At 39.7% G+C, this 23,655-nt stretch overlaps 1 protein-coding gene and 2 non-coding genes across 4 annotated transcripts in view; all 3 read left to right on the top strand.

The window, feature by feature from the left end:
* The first annotated feature begins 463 nt into the window (after nucleotides 1–463).
* On the top strand, nucleotides 464–536 carry Trnar-acg. The gene has a single exon. It is a non-coding gene; the product is annotated as a tRNA-Arg (tRNA).
* Nucleotides 537–4,235: 3,699 nt separating this feature from the next.
* Nucleotides 4,236–4,307, top strand: Trnae-cuc. The gene has a single exon. It is a non-coding gene; the product is annotated as a tRNA-Glu (tRNA).
* A 5,301-nt stretch (nucleotides 4,308–9,608) lies between these two features.
* Nucleotides 9,609–23,655, top strand: part of LOC124154249 (G-protein coupled receptor moody) — a 199,279-nt gene continuing 185,232 nt past the window's right edge. For both annotated transcript variants that reach the window (XM_046527854.1, XM_046527851.1), the window contains exon 1: nucleotides 9,609–11,830. The gene's annotated coding sequence lies outside the window, so the exon portion shown is untranslated. The remainder of the gene's footprint in view (nucleotides 11,831–23,655) is intronic.

Here is a 23,655-nt window from a genome sequence, read left to right as displayed (position 1 = left end):
TGCAGCACCACAAGACTGGATACACCATTAATGCAAGGACAACGAGATAGCGAATGACATCATCGCGAGCACTTAATCATCAACAATAACAGCATCATTTTTACACGGCTGTCGACGTGGTATTTTTCCGCTTTCCCTCACGTCTCGGAAGAATATCGGACCAATAGCCATCCCGAAGGAAAAGATATCCATATTTTTTTCTTCTCTACCATAAATTCCACAAGCTCGCAAACAACGCATAAATAGTAACCAATTGTGGCATGCCTTTCAGAAGAAATCTTTTCCTATAACGGGGACATTACTGCATATGTACATATAAAACCTACCTCACTATGTAAACATATATGTAAAAACTGCTTTATGGAATTAAACCTTACAATTCTGAACAATTATGAATTGGAAAACTTATTGCCCCATTATGTTTAAAGGAAATATGGCATAGGATTTATGGCATGAAGACATGGGCCCTGTGGCGCAACGGATAACGCGTCTGACTACGGATCAGAAGATTCCAGGTTCGAATCCTGGCAGGGTCGAATTTTTTTTCGCCGGCCTCGGTGGTGGTGGTGGTGGCGTACAACCCTGGCCTGCTTGGATTCAAGTCTCGCCTTGGTAGTAGTCCCCCGATGTGTAGGTCTAATAGTGCTATTTCCGGGGTAATGAATTCAAATAGGTAATAAAAACATAATAGGAATTTTATCTTATTCGACTAATATACATAAATATTGCAAGCGGTCGAAATCAGTTCTCAGTGATCTTATACGGTGCTGCGTATAAAATTTTGGCAAACCAATGCGGCGTGATGGCGATAAGAAAAAATAGCATATTGCCATACTTAAATATGGGAATTATTGGATTGCTTTCTCCCAAAAATTGAGAAATTAGCGAGAAAAAAATTATGCATCTACATCCACATTATACCCTGGGAGCCACCTCTACTAGTAGGGTGTTTGGCAGGGGGTGATCGATCACCAGCTTGCATAATTCCACATGATTATCACATGCAGACCTCATGGCCATAAAGATCTTACGTATACTAACAAATTATACTACCTCATTCAAAGGAAAAACTTGCCAACTATTTATGATGACAATCTGCCGATAAAGCTAGAACACGAAAAACATGCTGGAAAAGAAATACTAAGAAATTTCAGGAACATGCATAAGTTGGCTATTTTCGATGTGGTGACAGAAAATATGCGATGAAAACGGAATAAACGAATATTCATCACCGAAATGAAACTAGAGAAGTGAAATCGAAAATGAGGCAATGAAATTAGTTTTCCAAGATATATTTTCTACGCCTCTTCCACCGTCCCCGTTTTGAAAACCGTTATATTTTCCCTAATGTCCTTTCTATTGCTAAGGTACTCATGAAACATATTTCCGTTATTTTTTGAGATAATACTTTGTAATGCATAAGTTAGTGAGCTACACTATCGCTTAATTGACCTATTTCTAAATCCTAACGCTGCCGTTATAGTCTCTCATGGATCACAGAAAAAAACGGCATTCTTAATTTATCTGTTCTATAGTTTACCTCTCTTATTTTATTAATTTTTTTTCCTTCTTATCTTGACCTCATTAATTAATGGTAAAATAATTCTTGGAGTATAGGCCAATTGTATATGATGCAAAAAGTTGTGTTATACCACCTTTTACTGATAATTTGACTCAAGTCAACAGTAAAAGGTGGTATAACACTCTGTGCTCTTGTTAGCCATAGCATAAGCAATGGCCATGTTTTTGATTTTGACAACGCCGAAATTTTAGATCATGAGGCCAATTTGAGAAAAAGACTTTTCAAAGAAATGGTTCACATATCTAAATCAATTAACAGTTGTGCTAAAAAAACAGACATTGAAAACCTTGGCAAAATTTATTTTTATTTAATTTATCAATATTAATGGTAACTACGTTTTGTAATAGCTTAGTAACGTAATATCAATAAATATGTGCAAAGCTGAGGTATGTCAAAATTTTTTGTGCATTCTTTTCTTATATATTTTTTATTATACTATTGTAAAAAAACTTTCGTAACATTTATTTATGTAAAAATATTGTATATCATTGTATTTTATATTTTTCTTATGTTTTCATTCATAGCCCTGATGATAGTTTTAAATAAACTGAAAAGTTGGCTAACAACTTTTTTGCATCGTAGACATTTGACCTATACTCCAAGAATTATTTTACTATCACCTTATTTTATTCTCATCTGATCCTACGTGGCATGTTGGCGTTCGTAAGATATGGCTTACTTGGTCGGAAAATGAACCGCCCTTGAATTTAAAAAAGCACCACAACACTAAAACATATAAGAGGACGGGGACGAGAAAATAAGAGATCAGGTCAGGACTGCCGTACTATTTTTTTTTTCGTCAACTCCTCAAACCCCACTCCCCTGGACGGCTATGGAGCCAATCTGTGAACAGGAAACGCCCACCCACCGCCATCATAATCATCATCTGCGAGGCCTTTTAAAACTGTGTCTGGGCCCCTTCTCGTCCCGCAGTTGGCCCTCGGATTTGGCCATTCACTTGCGTTCTGATGGAGTGGACTGACGGTCGGTCATGACCCATTCTGCAATTGCATCCCATTGAGCAAGGCCCAAATGAGAAAGAATGCGGGGGCTGGCTTGTGGGCGTGGGCAGTTTTATATATTTGATTACCCAAGTTTATTACTCATCAGCAATATGCAAGAGGAAGGACGCGATCGCAATACAGCGTGAAGAAACTTCTAATGTGATGTAACATTTGCTTCCTTAGGTACTCGAAATTTCGCTGAAAACCAGGCGGCCACAGTATTTTCGATGACAGTTGTGAGTATAATAATTGTCCTGACCACTAAAAAAAATAAATGGAAATAATGATTAGTGAAAGAGAAGGAGAGAGAAACTGTATTTACGTGGTTATTATCAGTTGCCTGCTATACCTAAATGTATAGGTCTAACACGGTAGTGTCATTATTCAGACCTCAACTTATTTAATGGCAACATCAATGGATTTATTTTGCATCAACCTGAGTGATATATAAAGGCCGTTTCACCCGAGGCACGGAATTGCGCAGGTTAGCACTGCATTCATTTCTAAAGGCCGTTTCACACGGGGCACGGAATTGCGCAGCTTAAAGTTACATTAATTTCTAAAATGGCGCGGAATTGCGCGAATGCATGAACAAAATTAGAAGAGGGGCTATGTTGCCGTCTAGCATCCACGCATTCTCGCGTGTGTTCCAGCAACGCTTTACACGAAGCAATTTTTTGCGCCTTCGCACGTACGTCAGATTGCACAATTCCGTGTACCGTGTAAAACGGCCTTAAAATGGCGTGGAATTCCGCGAATGCATGAACGAAATTAGAAAAGGGGCTATTTGGCCATCTCACGTCCACGCATTCTCGCATGTGTTCCTGCAATTCTCCGCTTTACACGACGCAACTTTGACTGCGCCTTCGTACACACGTCAGATTGTGAAAGTACGTGCACTGTGTAAAACGGCCTTAAGAGTTTAAAGGAGCAATCTATATACATTTATAATATTTCCAATAATCAAAGTGTGAACCACCCCCAGGCAAAATTTTTTTTATTTTGAATAAACGAAATTGGGAAAACTGTACAGTAATTACGTAATAGCGACTTCGTAGAATTGGAATCTGTGTAGAGGGCGTAGTGAATTTAATAAGGCGCATATATGGATTTTTTATTCTAAAATATAAATAATAAAGACGCAAAAAATACCTATTCGATAGCTATTTCTCTGCTCCTATTCAATCATCAAGTTTCTATAAATTACGCAGCACAGGGTACCCAGAAAGTTATAAGAATCATTATTTCAAAGTTATCACGGGATTTATCGATGGGAATAATCTGCACGGACACACTATCTATTAATAGAATTCAATAATAAAATATTTATGAGAAAATAGCACTTCCAACCGAAGCACAAGGTACCAAGCCTTCGCGCGAGCACAAGGTACCAAGGGGTCCTGCATTTTCTTCCCCGTTTTCACACACTGATCACTTTAATCACTTTTATTCACATAAAAGCTCTAAAGCCAAAGTCTTATTATTAGCCCTGTACGCCACATCACTCGCCTCAATGTGATGAAAAACATTCTGCCGGTAACTCGCCTCGAACAGGGAAGACTGGTTAGAAGGGAGTTTTACAGCGCCCTTCTTTTTTGAAATCCTGCCAGAATTAAGAAAATATTTTAATCCTGCCTTCCATTTTCATCTCCGGTATTGTCTAGTGGTTAGGATACCCGGCTCTCACCCGGGAGGCCCGGGTTCGATTCCCGGTACCGGAAATATTTTTTCGTCCAGAACAGAACGTTACGTCGTATCACAGGCAACTCTTTTTATGGCCGCGTAAGGTTAACAAAATCATGTCGGCTGTAGAGGAAAGTCCTAATTTATGCTTTTTAATGTTTATATATTCCTACCTTTATGAATCCCGTTGCCTTAATGAAACTAAATGGGGGAACGCCAGGTAAATCTCATTCATAAGGCCCGAATTTTCGATCGTTTTTTTCAACGCTTACATACACGCTCACATCCCCTCCTATAAGTTTTCGAGATATTAATGATGGTGTCCCCGTATCCCGTGCATGCATTGGAATGAAAACGACAACCGCTCACATTTCTATCAATGTGTTGCTCTCTGGGTCAGGGAATCGATGAAAAAATCCTACAATCGGCGCAAAAAAGGTTGAACGCTGAACTTAAAGCTTTTGTATGAAATTCTGCCGAAGCTCCAAAGGATCGATAGGTAATATATCACTTTACTCATAGTTTATTCGACTACCACAATGTTCCCCGAAAATGAACACTACCATATTGGCGAATTTCGTTTTTTGTGGTTTATTTTAAGTAAGATGAACAACAAACATTTTCTTAAATGAAAAATTTTGGAATATTTTTTCCATATAGCACACGTAACTTCGATATTCATGTTCTTGCGTTCTCTACACCTTGGTGATTGTAACCCTTCGGGCACTTTAAAAAAATCAAAGAATGGGTAAAATTTAATTTAAAAAGGTATTTTTATACCAAAATGTCGCTCTCTCTATATAAAATACGATGAAAATACCAATTAAATATTTTAACCGTAACGAGATGAAGAAGCCGACCGTTTCGCCTTTCACATAGTTTATCGCGTGTTCTTCTTCACTCTTTCGACCGTAGAATCTAAACGTTTACTTTTAAACAATGATGATTCATTGTTGTAATTAAATCAACAATGAGTAAACCGAAATATGACACGACCCTATGGAGCTTCGGCAGAATTTCATACAAATGCTTAAGGTTTAGCGTTCTACCTTTTTTGCTGCGATAGTAAGCCTCCCGCAAGGTTGTCCTCGCGCCTCGCCAGCGACGATTCCAGCGGTAGATTCCACGAACTGGAGGTCACCAAGCACGTTAACACGGTGGATATCGGATTCTGTGGATCCACCCGACGTCTTCCGCATCGTAAACTCGTCGTCAACAAACAGCATTACATCACAACAAAGCATCCGAGACCATGCGAGCGAGAACCCGTGACCTTCAGGACTGGGCTAAGAGCCAGCCAGTTCTCCTCCCTTGCGGCAAAGTGACGAGACTAACAGGGTCGACAGGAGGCTCGTGACGTGCTGTATCTTTCCACTCCGGCGAGGTGCAAAGCAGCAGATCTTAACCCGTTAACACCTAGTGGTACCTTGAGGTACCAGCTAATAATTCAATACCAAACGTACATTAATTGTTATGCATGGTCATTCATTAGGAGTTGTGAGTGTTTTAAATTGATAAGCATGTTTTTAAATCCAAGTTTCCTAAAAGCTTCCGCTTTTAAAATTATATTAAACGCATGTACATTGTACAGCCGTTTGAAAATTGAGTGAGTTTTCAATTAACAAAACTATTGTATGATGTGTGTGTTTTGCAAAAAATTATTAGTAATATTTAACGTCTTTGGCATTAGAACGTGAATTTCGAAATGTTTATTTATTTTCGATTTTTTGACCCCTTAAACGCCTACCGGTGGCATATCACCGTAACTATTAGTTCTTTAAAAATAAAAATTGCGCTTTACTACTCACGATTAAATTGATTTTCAAATATAAGATTATCCCAAAATTCAGAGTAATTTTTTATTCAGGCTTTACCGAGTTAAGCCAGCTCAGAATAACGGGAAAATGTAAGTTGAGGAAAGGCTGCGGAATTAATGTAATGTACTTTTCTATACCTTTGAAATTGAAGTTTACCTTTCGGCCATTTAAAAAAATCAAAGAATGAGTGAAATTTAATTATAAAAAGCTATTTTTAATTCAAAGATGTCGCTCTCTCGTTAAAAAATACAATGAAATACACCAATTAAATATTTTATTATTTATTTGAGAGCTAAGAAGAATGGGAAAATGTAAGATTAAGGAATGGCTGCGGAATTAATGTGATGAGAGCAAAACTGCTGACAAGTTATCCAGACTTCATACATCATGAGCACATCTCACGAGCTATTTACACCAGTCAAACTTGAATCTTCACGCATATTCACGGCAATCCCATCGTAGAATAAGACACCTTTGAGGTAATGCATCGAAGCACAAAAAATCGGCTCATTAGTAATTCCACAGATATTAAGGCCTAGTTTGAAAGACACGATTCATTAACACGTACGGGTTAATGTTTAAATGCATGAACGCGAGAATGAACGCCAAAATGCACCGTGTAACCACCCAACTAGTGCGAATGCATTCACAGAAAATAGAACCTATTCTAATTTGGTTCATGCATTCGTACATGTTCCGTTCCGGTCCACCAAAATCATTCACGCAAACGTACATTAACTTATACGTGTTAATGTACCGTGTAATCAGGCCTTAATAAATGGGGATCGGCCTCTAAATGTGTGGTCACCCTCCGCGCATTAAAATGGATTGACGAAAGTGGCCACTCGCGTCACTGACGGACAAACTGATCCGAGCTTCACAGAGAAATAAGGTATAATTGGGAGTGTCAACCGAAATATACATACATGACAATCTGCTGATGTTCCTGACTGCTATTCCTCGCATTTGCTGAGGTCATACTGCAAAATATTGGGAATAAAAACTGGATCCCGTTGTACTCATCACGGTGCACTTGCGTCATAAGACTTTTGCAAGCCACCTACAACTTTGTTCAGTTTGCCCAAATTGACTGCGACCGACTAAACACAGAGTAAGTTGACGCATGCGTGTTTTACATACGTATACCTTTTTGTCTACGATTACATATTCAGCAATTTGTCATAAATATCTCGATGAAACGATAAATTGAAAGAGGCCGGTTGATATTTATTTAAATAAAGTCTTCACTTAGGAATAAATTTTTAGAAACGTGCTAGTTACCGAAACAAACATTTGCATAGTATTTGTAAAATATATCTCCACACAAGGTAATGAACATAGGAACGGTTTTCTTAGGAGAGTCTGTGTGATAAACACTTTTATTGGAGGAAACTTGCACAAAGGAAATGGGATGCTGAATTTAATAAGATAAGATATAATATATTCAAGTGGCTCGATCATTAATTGAGATATTTACACGGGCCTTTCAAGTATTGTCATTAATTACGCTATTCCGTCTCATTAATTACGTTATAGAGCCAAGAAATTGAATTATTCAAGGGGAATGCATAGAGGAGGCCCAATTCCATTCCATAGAAGGCTGATTTCCGTTGCCACTTCGGTCGCATTTCAATCGGCTTTCAAAAATGTGGCAATTAGACACAAGTATTCGAACAATTCAGCATTTATTGAGTTTAGCCAAACAAACAGGACACTTTACTCGATTAGGATCGATTAGCTGTGCCTCATTTTAATGGTTTCTCGCTGTTCAAGTATACATTCTGATTGAAAATGCAGTTAGCGCGAGCTTCCACGAATAAAGAATCAAGTCCCCCACTCAACGAAAAACAAAAATTAATTTCTTCCAGGAAAATTAGTCACGTGAAGTTCTCTAGGATTGTCTCTCTGTTAAAGCAGGGAAATGAGATAAATGCATTTTCAATCGTACCAGCAATAATCCACAGTACATCGCAGCTATAATTGTCTTCGGCAGTGCAAGAAAAGAATGAATGAGAAAGGAATGCTATTGCGCATAGGCGCCGACTCCATGGGGTTTGAGGGCCCGAGCCCCCTCAAAAATCCGTTATGGGTGTGAGGAAAAAATGTGTCAGGCTTCTCGATTTTCGCCGGAGTGTCCTGATATCGAGATTCGATTAATCAGGGTTCTAATGTTTGTCATATGACTCTTCTAAAATGCTTAAAAAAACTTAAAACTCACTACTTAGAAAATTTCCCATGGCAAGATCCCCGGTTTGGGCCCCCCAATATTTTTTGTAAGTCGGCGTCCCTGCTATTGAGATACCTTGAAATGCTACAGTAGCAACACAAAACAGCACCATTAGGTTTAATCGACCTAATCGGCAGTTTTTCTTACGATCTGAGAAGATTAACTGTGAATTTTCATAAGTTTTCCCGGAGTCCAATCAATCAGAAATTTTTAAATCTACTTACAGGCAGTTAAAAAAATCCAGACACCCGAGTATGAAGATCTCTATTGTCTAACCGAAGCAATTAATTTCAATGCAACAAAAAGCATAAAATAGTTCGTTTATTTCTGCGTCGGATCATTTATCCGCAGCATTATTTAACTAATTTTTTTCTCACAAAAGTACCTGTTTTTTGCGCGTAAAATCACATGGCAGACATTGAATATCATCTTGAATAAGCTGCTCCCAGTGATACAAAAACGCGTAAGACTATGGAAACCTCCATTTATGAATTGCTTGCAGTTAATCGCCGTTTTAACGGCAAGAACAGACCGAGGTAGATGTTCCATAATATTTGATTGAACTTCACTTAAGAAAATCCGCTTCCGGTGAAAAAATGAATTCTTACAATGTTTTGCATTTTCATTAACGGACCGTTCCGTCGAGAGGCCAAGGATGATATACGAGAAATTAAGATATTTGAAAGGAGTTTCATATTAAAACGCGTCCATGAGCATCTAAATTCCTACCTTAATTCGTCTCCCATGAATATTGCTCAAACTTGCATCTTTGTTCATACGTTAGACACGAGTAGTTAGGAACAAGTACAGGAAAACTGCATCGTACGCAGTTTGGCGAAACGCGACAACGCCACACCTCAATACGTATATCCATTACAGGAGGCGTGTTCCAAGAAATCGTTTCGACACAACCCAGCCTTCTTTTCCCCCTTTTTTTTACCTTGGAGACTTCAACAATGGAGAGATAGGAACTCGTAGGGGGGGGGGGGGGGGACCCTAATCCGGACGGGGCACCTAACTTTGGATGGAGGGCTACCGGGCTGGCGACCCTCAACGTTGGACCGCGGCTTGTGTGTGAGGACGGACGCACTATATAGTGAATTCGGAGGGGGGGAAAGATGGGTGCTGGAGAGGCGGGAAAAGACACCCAGCAGATGCCCTACTCCCCTCAAAGCGCTCTTATTCCCCCTCCCCATCCTCCGCTGCACATAGTAGAGCTTCCCCCACCACCCTTCCCTTCTTATGTAGTCATCCGCTTCACTCGGAAAGGGCGAGCCAATGCCATAGCGGCAGTATAGCCAGCGCTACGGGAGAGAGGAGGAAGGCCGGCCGGTCTCTGGGGCACTGGGCGAAGACGATTTTCGCCTCTCGCCGTAACCGTTGAAAGCCCACTGACCGTGAAAACAGTGGAGGTCTCCAGCCGAGACGACCGGCTGCAGTGGCGGAGAGTCCCAGAGACCTCGCAATTTACCTGGGGTATCTTAGGCGCCGTGGGACGTCGTCCAGGGTGGACATTGGCCAATTCTTTAAGGGTTTTCCCAGGAAGGTCCTTCAACCCTTTCCCCAAACACGACCATCGCATATCTAGCCCCATTGTCCCACAAGATCGTAAAAGGAGGGAAAGAGTTTTAGTTTTGCCATTTACCCCTTTTAAGAAATCCACCTCCTTCTGGGGACCCCTGGCTGTGAGGGTGTCTCGTCCCTGAGCTAAGATTGGAAATTCTCCACAATGCATAATAGTGGTGAAATTCCGAGAGTCGGTGGACATGAAAGTGTTGAGTTCGGTGGAGAGATAAGGCATGAGGAGAAGAATTTTTTTCCCGGAAAGTAAACACGCATTATAAAGCACACTTCCCGTCGGTTATAGCACCGTAAAAATCTCTTCTCAACCCTCTGCATCCTCGATTTCCCCAGCACTTTTACTTCCTCCGCGACCGCTTCCGGATAATAAACAGCCGGCAAACATCGTGGACGACGGGATATACCTGCGGGCGGAGACTCAAGAGAGAGAGGGAATCTGGCGCGCCACTACGGAGGAGGAGGACGGAGCGAGGAGTGTGTGGCGTCAGTGAGTGTCGAAGTCTTGACGTGAACGCAAGCCTGTGCGGCTGTTAAGCGCGCTTATAGTGGCGGAGGCGCGGTGGCTATTTCTTCCTGCCCGAGCGTCGAGTTCTTTCTCCGCCGGCGATCGTGAGGACCTTGCGCCGGAGAACTTGCGGGTGGTGGGTGCCCCGGTAACGAACATAAGAAACACCTATTGGACGGTGCGGTGATTGTTGCGTCAAGATTGATCATAGTTGCGTCAAATAGTTGTAAAATCACGTACGATATTGGCCATTGTTACGTCGAATACTGGTGATTGTTGCGTCCGAGATTTATCACAGATATGACAAATATGGGTGACTTTACGTCCCATATCGGTCGTAGTAACGTCGAATACTGGTGATTCTTGCGTCCGATTTTGTGATTTATCATAGTAACGTTAAATATTAGTGAAAACACGTCCTATATTGGTCATAGTTACGTCGAGTACTGGTGATTGTGGCCTTCGAAGATTGCTTTCGACAGTGCGGAGATAGATTTGCGGTGGAGACTGAAGAAAACTACGTTGTGATCGTGACTGAGACGCTCTTGCATCCCCACCACAAACTTCTTCCTCGCACTCCTCCCGGCGGTGCACGCATCCAACCCACACCATCGGGACTGAACTTTCCCTGCACATCGGTCCCCACCTTTCCTCCCCCCTCCCCCCTGAAACCCTTTAAAAAAAATAATACCCCCCTCCACTCCCATCCCTAAACTCTTCTGCATCCTTTCTCTCTCCCCTCCATTCTCCCCACTCCACAAAAAAGGGACTTGGAAATACGCGCGCTCTTTTTTTCCGTGTGTAGTTTTTTTCCACACACACACACACACACACGAACTCCTCCCATTCTTGATTGGAATCGCAGTGCCATCGGAGGAGTCAGTCCGACGTCCGTGACTGTGCTGTGTCGTTCGCTCTTTCGATAGATTGACGCATGATCCCGTGGACTTCTCTCGCCTCAAGCGCGTATGGGAGTGGTGAGTGAACTGACCAGTGCCTTTGGTCTCTTTTATCTCTCGTATCGTCCGCCGACCGTCGGGGATTGTGAGATAACAGCTCGCGAGGTCGCCGGATTGTTTTGGTTCAAGATCACGTCCCTTGAGAACCGTTGTGGACTCAAGCCTTACTCCGAAGCATGGATGCGTACTGATCTGTGACCATTTCAACTCTTTCGGCGAGATACAGTAGGCGAGAAGAAGATTTTTTGCGTGTGAAGTGAGTGTGAAACGGCTGATTGTTGAAGATTTCGTTTCTTCCACTTTGACCAGTGCTTGCGTGAAGAAAGATCTTCATAGGTGTCGAAAATCTCTCGCCGTGTAACATATCTTCAGGCGCCTGTGTTACACCACATCACAACCGAGATTTGCCATTCGCCGGAATTTCGATTGAGGGGAAAGGATACGAGTGGAAGAGAAAATTTTCATCTCAAAGGTAAAATGATTTTTCATTTCTATCAGTTTCATACCTGTTTTATAAAGCGAAATATTCTGCAAAACGTTGTGCACATCCAATTAATTTAGCAAAAAAATAAGTCTTCCAACCGCTACAATACATTTCACCCAATAAACTAGATGGCTGGCATTCCAAAAAATCGCTTGATTAAACTGCATATCAGAACTGTTTCATTACGAGCACGTCAGTGGAAAACATAATAATCCAAGCAAGATCAAGACCAAGAGATGTGATCAGAAAATAACGAGAATAATGGTTTTTTGAAAAAAATTTAATTTCTTTTTCCTCGTGGCAATTCTTGTATTCTGGTATATATTAATTCGTTTACATAAATGTTTTCATCTTCAAAATAGTCCCCATTGGATGTTACAAACTTGCATAGCACTGAAAAGCAAATTCGACAGCGGATGCATTAATTAATTGAGTCTGCGAATATTTCCCCTTTTGTGAGTCACTCGTGGTGCATAGAAGACTGGTTATGAACTCTTAACCTCTTATTGCAGTGGCCTTTTCATTACTAGAAAAAGGAGGATTTACTTTATTGAAATCACTATTCCCTCCAATTCCTCTTCATTTGAAGAAACTATTTGGAAGTTTTCTAAAAGTTACGATGTTAACTATGCCTTTCATCATAAACTCTTAGAAATGATTGGGTGCACTGCCGAAAACTGAAATGGATAGGTTTATAAGTGGATTTTATAGCAAGGTATCCGAAATTATTATTGGAGCTCCGTCAATATTAAAGATGATGAACCACATTTGGGGCATAATCTTATACTGGCAGCCCTACCCCAGGTTTCTTGTCATTCTATTTCCAAATGTTAATGTTTGCAAAGAAGTGAGTAGTACTCACTCGTAACCAATCCATTACACATTTCGGACTTCTGAAATTCAATGGCTTGAGCGAAGTCAAGATACTTTTAACGATGTAGTTCCCGCTAAAATCAACGAAATTTAAAGTATTTATTGGAATGGTCTCATGAAAAGGTGATTCAGTTGGAAAAAATGCAGCGATTTTTCTTGAATTATGTGTTGCTGACCGGAGAAAAACTTGCGCTCATTGTCAGTATTCAATATTCTATCGTTCTGATAAAAAAGCACGGGGATTCTTCGTTTTGGGAATTTGAATTTCTCAACACTAAATTCGCTTAATCATTGCAAACCCCCCCGCGGCGGAAGTGTACAAATACAGAAGAAATACGTTCGCGATTTCCTAATCTAAATTTATCGTTTTCTTGCATATATGGCGTGTGTTTATTAATTAGTAGACCGGATTTCCTGCAAAAGCGTTAAAACGTGTTCATTGGAAAAGAAAACAGCACACAGATACCTGGATTTAGATCCTGGGGAAATAATAATGAAAATTTAATCTCGGAAAAAACATTTCAGCCAACAAAGTTTGTAGTGTTCACAAATTGTTTCCATCACCTGAGTGCAAGAGTGAGCTGTCAAAAAATCCATAAAATTCTACATAGAGAATTAAAATGCAAATTTCTCCAAAGGTTTACATGGAATGCGCTGCCAATATTAGTAACTCTAATCAGGCAATCTTAAGTTTAGTTACAAGTGGTTAGAAATGGACGACGTGCCAGAAGCGACTCGTATAATGTTATTTTTAGCAAGGGAATCACTTTTAGTAGGCACTAGGCCTGGAATATAACACCATAATCAGACCGGTTATGAATTTAGAATAGCCTCTTTTGAAGTCGTGGTATATTTATTATCTTACGACACAAAAATTCATTTACGAGACAAGAATTACTTACTGCGGCACTTGGATGATAAGTAAGGCACTTAGAGCTTACATAAAAAGGCATAGACTCCTATACTTAACTTTCAGGAGGAAAGCGGCCTTTTCCAAGAGATTTAAACGAGTTCATTCAACAGGTGGCTTAATCGATTTTCTTATCTAACGATTCTTAACTTTATGATTACTTCACTGAATGCCAATAACTTAACATTTTTGCCGTAGTTATTAAGCAGTCTGTGCACTGAATACAGTTACAAAATATATCAATCCTTCAGTGTAACCGTGTCTTTTGGTGACACACCGCGCAGAATTAATACATGCAACCATGGTGATGGCTGGAAAAAGGAAAATAAACGTCGTTTTGCGAATATTTTGGAGACCTGTGCGGCGTAGAGGTGGCGCATTTACTAACACCAACTCTCTACCCTACAACCCAAAGAGGGCTCCCAGGTAAACACGTCAATTCAAGAATTGAGTAAAATTCAATATACTTAGCCAAATCTTAGTCCACTTAATATTATTAGCCTCCCACCGAAAATTTTTAAAGGAATAGAAGAGGCAATATTACGCTGACAATGACACCTTCACAATGTTACGCTATAACGGTCATAATAAATTACCATGTGGAAATGGTTAAGCTTAAATTCTTCTATTCCTACGATTAAGGATTTCCAAAAAAATTACGTCCGCTGCTATTGATTACGAAATTTTTTAACCATTTTATTGCTACAGAATTTCATGTTTTTTTTTCGAAAATGCAAAAATTATTTAAAATATTTTGTTGTTGTTGCATTTTGGCTCAGAAAATTTGCGATTACGCTGAATAAGTAAAATTTATTTAATAAACAATAATAATATTTTTTGCCATTTTAATGTTTTATACGAATAATATGTTTGCGTCTAACATGAGTATCTGTGGCCCATTAAAATATTTTTTCTTCTTGAATTATTCGCTATTAACCTATCCTCTCATTAGATTTTTTGGGAACATAAAATAATTAGACACTCAAATCGAAAGAAAGTGGACCCAGATGCATTAAAAAAAAACAAGCATTATGGAGTATTAATAGTCTAAAAGAAGTTTTGTTTCCTTCTCATTTATATAAAAACAGCCGAAGAATACATAATATAGGAGCTTAAAACTAGAATTAAGTTGTTCCTGAAGCCACTATTTGTATCATACGACATTTTTCTCTCAAAGCTTATTCTTTGAGGTGTCTTGATACGAAAGCATATTCTTACAACTTTGCATTCACACCTGTGGAATAAAACATTCGGTAGTTTGGGCTTGTGAAAATATATCATTGACACGTTGACTTATTTAATTCCTGTCAAACTCAAGAGTGGTCGCGAAAAAATGTAATCATAATGAAATTCAAAATCAAATGCAATTTATCTACCAATTACGGTCAATTTATATCAACAATTAAAACCTCCCCCGGTCCCTGCTCGCAGTTAAAATTTCTATCCTTAGTTTAGAATAAATCATATAATCCTTTATTCTAACTAAAATACTCGAGAACCCCGAACTGTTATATCCTCTCTTGAAACATGGATGTCATCATACCCTCTCCGTTAAATACTCAACACGCACTCCTTAGTCTTCTCTTTAACCTCTAAACCTTCTCTCTTTTTCCTCGCCGTCCATCACACCAATCTTTGAGCGAATACGTATCAAAAATACGATTGCGCAATGCCACCCATTTTCCGATTAATCGTTTCAGGAAATTACAAAAGCACATTTTCATCCAACCTTAATTATTTAATGCCCTTATAAATCCAGAGTATAAAACAAAATGGTCGTTACCCAAGAAACACCGCTTTCATGGTAACTGCTTAACGTACCCAAAAAAAATTTCGTAGCCATAGTTACGCACAAAAAATGCTTAAAATTGTCTCCCCTACCACCTCCTGAAGTATTGCAGATTCCTCCTGAAACATCCCGTAGTATCAACTAACTAACACCGCTAGCCGCCTAAATATCCCCGTGGTGGAAGCCGTGTGGAAGACCATTGACCTACACGAGAATGAGAAATGTTTGCGGTACACAGATCTCACAAAGTAGTTAGGATTCGTCTAGCTTGTTGCAGGACACACCTGGAAACACCCTGTGTATATAAGTAGAGTATTATCGCTCAATCTCACGACGCTGAATCCATAGAGTTCACTTTCACGCATAACGTGTCGAACGGTGGACGATGAGAGCGGATTATGTAACATCCTCGAGGGATGAGCATGATAATCTACTTCTGCTGAAGGTCAACGCTTGGATTGGAGCGATGATCATCGCCCCAATTTACTTTAACGAGGATCTATACGGTCTACGGATGACCTTACGGAGTAGGAGTCTTGTGAAGTTGAACGCTCGCCCATTGACGTGTCGACTTCGGCTTCATAATAATCAGTGAGAACTGGACCGTGACAATTAAGTGAGCCACTGGAGAGAAAAAGGATAATCATAAACAGTTGCACTCGCTGTAGGACTCAGATAATCAACATGGGTCTTGATTCATCTACGTATAGCATTATAGGCATAGAAAATCCGTCGTTTAGGCTAAGTTTAAATGGAATATTTTAAGTATTACCAAGGCCAGATCATCCTAGTAAACTGTGTTTTATTCTTCAGCTTCATATGAAGTCTATTACCATTTATTCTATCCATGAACCTCTTGCATCGATATTTTCCATAAAATTGCATCCAGTTGCAAGTTAAATTGTTCGAGACTAAATTAAGGTCAAAGAAAATGCATATTTGATAATTTTTTTCTTAGGAAACCTAGTTATAAGCATATTTATATATCCAATGCATGTCTATGTTACATTACGTATGATATATCCATAAATGTAAGTTACCATCTGACTTCTTTCCAAAAAAAGTGTTATTTTACGAATACGAGTTCGCCTGTTGACCATATTGGCTTACATTGGCTTGACATTACCAATCGTAGGGTGGCTTACTATGCCGGGACCGAAAAACATGTTGGAAAAGCACTATGAAAGCCCGGGGAAAGAAATATATGGGAGAATAATCCAAAGAAATTCAAAGTAAATTCACCAAACGTTTCGGCTAATATCACATCAAATTACCCTTGCTATTTTTCATTACTATGGGTTTCATAAAACGGTATAGATCATAGGAGTCTAACGATCTTGATAAGAATGTGTATCATTCGTGAAGATGACACTTTCCTGGGCAGAGCTTCATGCCGTTAAATTTTAAAAGAAATTGAAGTCGTTTATTTCCTATTTTACCGCTTGTTTATTGACTAAATACAATATCTAAAAGTAAGCATACCTATTGAAAGCAGTTCCTGTTTTCCTGCACAAATTCGTACATCAAACCGAACATTATTTTCCGAAGCCAGTGTCGCAATTGAAATAATATTTGTGCATTCCGCAGATAGGGATGGAGATATCAGTTCTGAAGGTTACATAAAAAATTTACAATTCCCACTAAAAATCGTCGATTCACCGAAAGAGAAACTGAAATTTAAGATCAGCCGCCTAAGGCTTTGGAATGGGGGGAGAGAAAGTCGAGAAGTTACATCATTTGAGCCCGCCAAAGTTTTCCGCTTCAACCTCGAAAGAAAGAAATTGGTTGCACGGCGAGAGCGGTAACTTGTTGGTTTTCAGCAAACTCGGTGAAGGGGGTCGTAATTTCCTGAGCAATCGTCGATTTTCAACGAGTAGGGCTTCGAGAAAAGGGATTCCTGACCTGGCCCCATGACTCCCTGAGACCCTAGATGATGGGATTCCTTCAACTTCCATTTCGTTTCATTGGAAGAACTGTTCAGCGATTCCTATTCCTTCTAAGGATACTAGATTGTTAGCTATTTTACAAATTCGGATTAATTGCATTGAGAATAACTGCGACCGTTGCATGGCTCGCCTTTACAACGAAAATGTGAATGTATGTGCTAAGACTTTCATAGCCGAGGCAAATCACTATTTCGATGACTTCAATAATTTTTCAGATGTTCGTAAAATATTTGCATGGGATAAACAACACGGATAAAAGTAATTAGTGAAGCCTGAGCCCAATGGCGTAGCCAGGAATTTCGTTCGGGAGGGGGGGGGGGGGATTTGAAAAACAGGGCTCTAAATAGAGGGTTTTAAACTAATTTTACCGCTTTTCATGATCGAAAAAACTTCATTTTCCAAAGAAATATTTTGTGAATTCGTGATATTTCAATATTTTGTTTTCTTTTTTGAAGAAAAATAATTGTGTTTTTATATTTCGGGGGGGGGGGGGGGTTCCGGACCCCCCGGACCTCCCCTCTGGCTACACCACTGCCTGTGCCCACATTGTATAAAGCGTTACAATTGCAATTAGCATCCCGAGTTTGTACATTTATCTCATCCAAAAATAAATGACCACACCTGCAAAGAAGTTTTCTCCTCCAAATATTATTGGAATATTACTAAATGCTAGAGCTGTTGTGGATTCAAAATGAATTCATTGATACACGTGCCAAATTTTTATCAACACATTTTTCCAAAATAGTTTCAGTTAAATTAATTTTAAACTAAAATAAAACAGCGTGTATATTGCCAAACAAGGTCAATTCAAAGTCCCACCGTGATTTTTATTTCTCAAGCACAACGTGTTTCGATATTGACTTATATTTTGAGTTTTAAATTTGAGTAATCAGGAGGCAAGAGAAGTGTTTTTATGTAAAAACTGATAGGCGTGTAGTAAGAAAATAAATTTCTCCGCGAGTCTTTGTACAGGAATATTCATTTTAATGAAGTCAACCAGATCATGAATTTCAGTAGACCACAGAAAAATCCTTAACCATGTGAGCAGATGAAGAATACCTTAGTATCATAAAGCTATTTGCGGACAGTAAAAGAAAGCAAAAACAACGCGGGTGTATGTAACGTAATCAAAGCACTTGTCATTTTCCATACTTTTTTATTTCAACCATCCCAAGTTTCAATGAAAATAGCAATGAGAGCCGAAACCTGGGTCGGTTGAAATATATAAGTGTGGAAATAAACAAGTGCTTTCTTATGTTAAATATAAAGTATTTCCGCCGAATCACGCCGGAAACGGTAGCTACATTTTGAACACGGGTATACTTGAACGCTAATGGAAGTGGTCGCGGCGGTTGCTATTAGGTAATAATTTTTTCGCTATTTCCACTTCTCTATTGTAAAAAGAGATCTCTAGTACCAATGAGGTTATCATATTCTGACTTGATAGTCAAAGTTTTTGCTATTTCAATCAGGAAGGCTCTTTTCAATGTGTCTATGTGCTACTAGTACCGGGGCTTATGCGTGAAGGATAGGAAATTACGTCGGTTACAGATGATGCAAAAAGGGACAATAATTTCAATAAAGCTTTTATTGGTTGTACGTAAATGGTGATAGTATACCATAAGCCATATAATCCTGGCTTTACTGTGGAGATGAATCAGGTTCTCACAACGCACGATGGATTGTGCGTTGAAAGTTACTTCAAGGCACAACTGCACAGAGATGACAAACCATGACTTAGAAAAAATGGAGTGCGTGGATCTTTGCTCACTTTCAGCCGTGGCAACAATGATTTGGCTGACGTATTGTTCCGAATGATATTTCACATCGGAAGGAAACCATAACGTCCAGCTTTTCTGCACTCTCAGCGCCAATAAATCGACCTCAGCGAACTACAAGGGTCTGTTACCCCCCCGGTTCGGCTGAGAGGGGACCCAATATGTGAAGCTTACGCCCCAACTAGGCAGGAGAGACATTCATATTTGTGTCAATCCAACAGCCGGCGATAGGATGTGATGCTGGCTTTTCATCCTCTCGTATCCCTTTTCACCAATCCTCCAACATAATATCTGCTTATGATGCATCATTAACTTCACCCGAGACCATTCAACTAAAGCACCCGTCTTCCACATGGAGCCGTACTCGTGACTAGGCTTTCTATAAACTATGGTCAATTTTTAGCCATCGACGGATCGATAATAGCAATCAATATCAATACATCTACGCCTACATATTACCCTGCGAGCCACCTTTAGGGTGTTTGATAGGAGGATATCAATCACCAGCAGGCAAGACGATTCCCACATGAACACCACATGGTCATAAAAAAGTTACGCGTACTAAGAAATTTTATTTCCATATTAATTCCAAGGCAAAACTTGCCAATTATCTATGAAGACAATCTGCCGATGAAGCTAATTCATGCAAAACATAGCATCGAAAACTTTACCATCGACCATATACGATCATCCACTGCATGAAGGAAATAATGAGCGGCAAGGTAAAGCAAAAATCCGAGTGAAAAGGTGCATTTTTAGAAAGCGTGGGAGACGAAGGAAGAGAATAGGATTTATTGATAGAATGAAAGGAAAGTACGCCTTATTGTGAATTTAAGAGAGAAGTTCAATCTGGGCAGGTGCCATCTCGCAAAACGCTCAATGTAAACCAATCTTAATCAATGGCATACTTTCATTGAGGGGGTTAAAAGCCAAGGGCTAAAAGTGATTTTTTTCTAAATAGAATTTGGTACAGAAATTGAAAGACGAAATACTCAAAAACTTGTTGATCAAGGGATACGAGTGAGTCTATGTTAGGTACTGGCATCGAGTAGAAGATCTAATGTACTACTAAGTATCCAGTTAATTTTACTTGTTTTCTTTACCTTATTTTTGTACCTAACTCTGTTTATAGGATAGACGTTTAGGGGTTAGGGGTTAGATGGAAGATGGAACTTTCTATTCCCAATCTCGCCCAATAAAGTCGATTTATGGTTATAATAATAATAATTATTTTTTTAAATCGCATTTACCCAATGGCTTTTCATCCCCTCAATAATATCGGATAAACGTAATCAGGGATTAAAAAAGTAGTCCACGAGATAATTTTAGCTATCCAAAATCGAAGGAGCAAATATCATCGTTCGAAGTGCAAAACCATCCCTGCGGCTGCACTTTCATGCATATCCTCTTTCTTCCCATTCGCTGTTTTTATTACACCCCTCCTCCTCCCCTATCCCTCCACGCCATCTGCTATCCCTCCGCCGGCCCACGACCTCCTCCCCTTTCCCGCAATAATCCTTCTTTCGCCGTCACGGCCATTCATCTCCAGCCGTTCACCGCCCTGCTACACACCCCCACCCGCCCGGTACCACGGCGCGCCGTTTGTCGACATGCGTTTGACGCCCTCGTGCACCGTAAACGCCCGTCACTACTCCACGGGAGCTTTCGCACCTCGCCGCGCCAATCTCCTCTTCTTCTCTCGGATAATGGTCACGACTTCATCGTGAATGAAGATACTTGGTCTTCCTGGACGAAAATGATCACTATTCCATAGGGATTTAATGATTAATATAAAGCTTCCAAAATCTTCCTCTGCGAGCATGAAAGTGATTTCCCACCAAAAAGCTTACGTATTAAAAGGATATTGGTCGCTCTGGAGAAAATTAAGATAAGAAGGCATGTTTCGAACTTTTTCCCACAGTTCCCCACGCTCCTATCCTGGTTACTTCATGCAACCAAAATCAAATGCTGAATTCCAATCTGGCTGACTTACCAATTATTTCCTATCAAATAGTTTCAATTTAATTTGCTATTTTTTTTATTTGCCTATTTGTGTTGCTGAAACCATAGCTGTCCGATTAAAACGTATGGCCGCTAAAAGCGATTGTAACGCCACCCTTGACTTCTGAAGTTTGAACGACAGTTGAAAATATGGGAAGTGACGGAATAAATGATGGGAAAAAGGACGGTGGGAATGAACGCGTGATTCCAAAAATGATGGCTCGTGCGATCACTCTTTTGGTCCCTGAAAACCTATCGCTTCAGCTATCCCTCAGAGGGACGGAAAAAATGATCCAGTAATTCAGGCTTTAGTGCTCACTCTGTCCTAACCATCTTTCTTCCACCTACTTCCTCGTCCACCATGTTTAGCACTTTGTCGTTACCCTTTCTCTCATTTCACCTCACCTTTTTTTATTCCTCTCCAAAGCGAAAATCATGTTGAACGTCTCCGGTCTTCTCTCGTCCTTCTTCCTATACGTCCATACAAGGGCGTACCCAGGAATAAAAACTAGAGGGGGGGCAAGCCATGGTTGTACAAGTTTTAGGTAAGATTTAAGCATGGAAAACGTGAATGAAATCAACATTTTAAGGAAACTGTAACAGATCTTTATTAGTTTTAAAATTATTTGCTTAAAGAAATACTATTTTCCTTAAAGACATTTGCGATTTTTGCTTCTAGAGCTGCCCCCTTCTGCCCCTTGCTGGGTACGAACATGTTCAAACACAAGTCGACATCTGAGAGTAATCGATCGGATGAATTCAGAAATCTACTGCCACGCTAGGTGGAGAAAAAATGACCTCAAAAAAGTATCAAATAATATTGAATATACTGCAGACATTTAACGTGTATGACCTACGTACCTGCATTACCTGCATTCTACGGCAGTACGACACAACAGTACCAATCAAATTTAAATCGACCCATTGATTTCGAAGTTTGCAGAGTATAGTCTGAGGTTTCAGGCGAGATGGAGTGGAAACGTGACATAATGAAAATGAAAAAGCAGGAGCAATTTCCACAATTTTACATTTATTAATACGACCGGTTTCGCTTTTCAGCATCATCAGGTACCTGATGATGCTGAAAAGCGAAACCGGTCGTATTAATAAATGTAAAATTGTGGAAATTGCTCCTGCTTTTTCCTTTTCATTAAGTTTGCAGAGGTTTGCGTTGTTAAAAAAAATCCATCAATTTTAGCGGTTTAAACAATTTGTTTTTGGCAATCTGTTAATAATAATGTTTCTTACTTGATCGGTTACCGGAACGAAAACTAGGGCAAGCTCTAAAGGTTTGACAACTTCATTTTACGCAAAGAAAATGGGTTCTCTTACAAGAATAAGTTAACGGCAGGAAAATAAAACCGAAGATTTTTAATGCAAAATAATCGAATGTATAAATAAATTCTTTTTCGTATGCTTTATGTTGTATTGAAATGGATTGCTTCGTTTAGACGATATAGCTCCTCATACTCGACATCTCGCTTTTTTAAAGACTGTAAATTCGAAGGCGAAATCAGTGCGTCGAAAGAGCTAATGCGTCAACTCTTGGATGCTCTCCCGATTGTTTGCTCACGATCTGAGTCACCAAGATGGGCTCGACACCGGAGCTGTGATATGGGGAGGGTAAAAGAGCCGTGAGACAGTGATTTCTCTCTTGCTTTGAGATCTCCGGTCACGCACGCGTGTGTCGATGCCATCACTGATAAGCACGTGCCATCCATCGTGCATCGGAATTCATTCTCCTGCCGCTCCTTGACCGTCTTTTGTTTTAGCCCCGAGCGTGTTTAAGTCGTACGTGGAGGATTGGAGGAAAGAGATCGGCAAATACAGACCGGATCTCGCGTTTAGCCCTCTGGCAAAGTTAAGAGTTGCGAAATTTTGTTAATATCAAAAATGTATTAAGCTTTTGCTTAAAAAAATATCGCAAATAATATGACGTAGTTCGAATGCCACTATTTTGGGCGCTCAAAGATAACGGGATATTTATAACAAAAGTGAGGAAAATAACAACCATATTATGGCCATGTATGAAAATCGCATTTTTAATTTCTTGCAGTCTGTGTAATGTAACCGGCGAATATTTTATCGTATATTTATGACAATTTACCTCGAGTAGTACTGATGCGTTATTCTTGCGAGAAATGGTGCTCTATATCACGAAATGTAGTTTCTTCGATTTTTTCACACACTTTTGGCGCCGCTGTTTTCCCTAAGAAAATTTTCAAAAATGAATGGTTTTTGTTAATACTAAAGATATTTTCATTGGTTTTGTACTGCTACTTATGCCAATCCTAATGCCACAAAATTAATTTGATTGCTCGGTAAATTTGAGATCGCTTTACCTTTATTACAGAACGTAACGAAACATTTTTCTATCAAAATACACGTATACGCTTACTCTTATCCAAAAACCATGCCATAGCGTTATAGGCCACCTTATGTTAGTTATAATTTACCGATTAAAGTTTCCTCCTTCATTGCGATAACGTTGAAAAATAGTGATGTGTAGCTGAAAG

Source organism: Ischnura elegans, chromosome 2 (assembly GCF_921293095.1).
Source record: "Ischnura elegans chromosome 2, ioIscEleg1.1, whole genome shotgun sequence".
Classification (NCBI taxonomy): Eukaryota; Metazoa; Arthropoda; class Insecta; order Odonata; family Coenagrionidae; genus Ischnura; species Ischnura elegans.
This window is presented reverse-complemented; position numbering and strand designations above follow the sequence as displayed.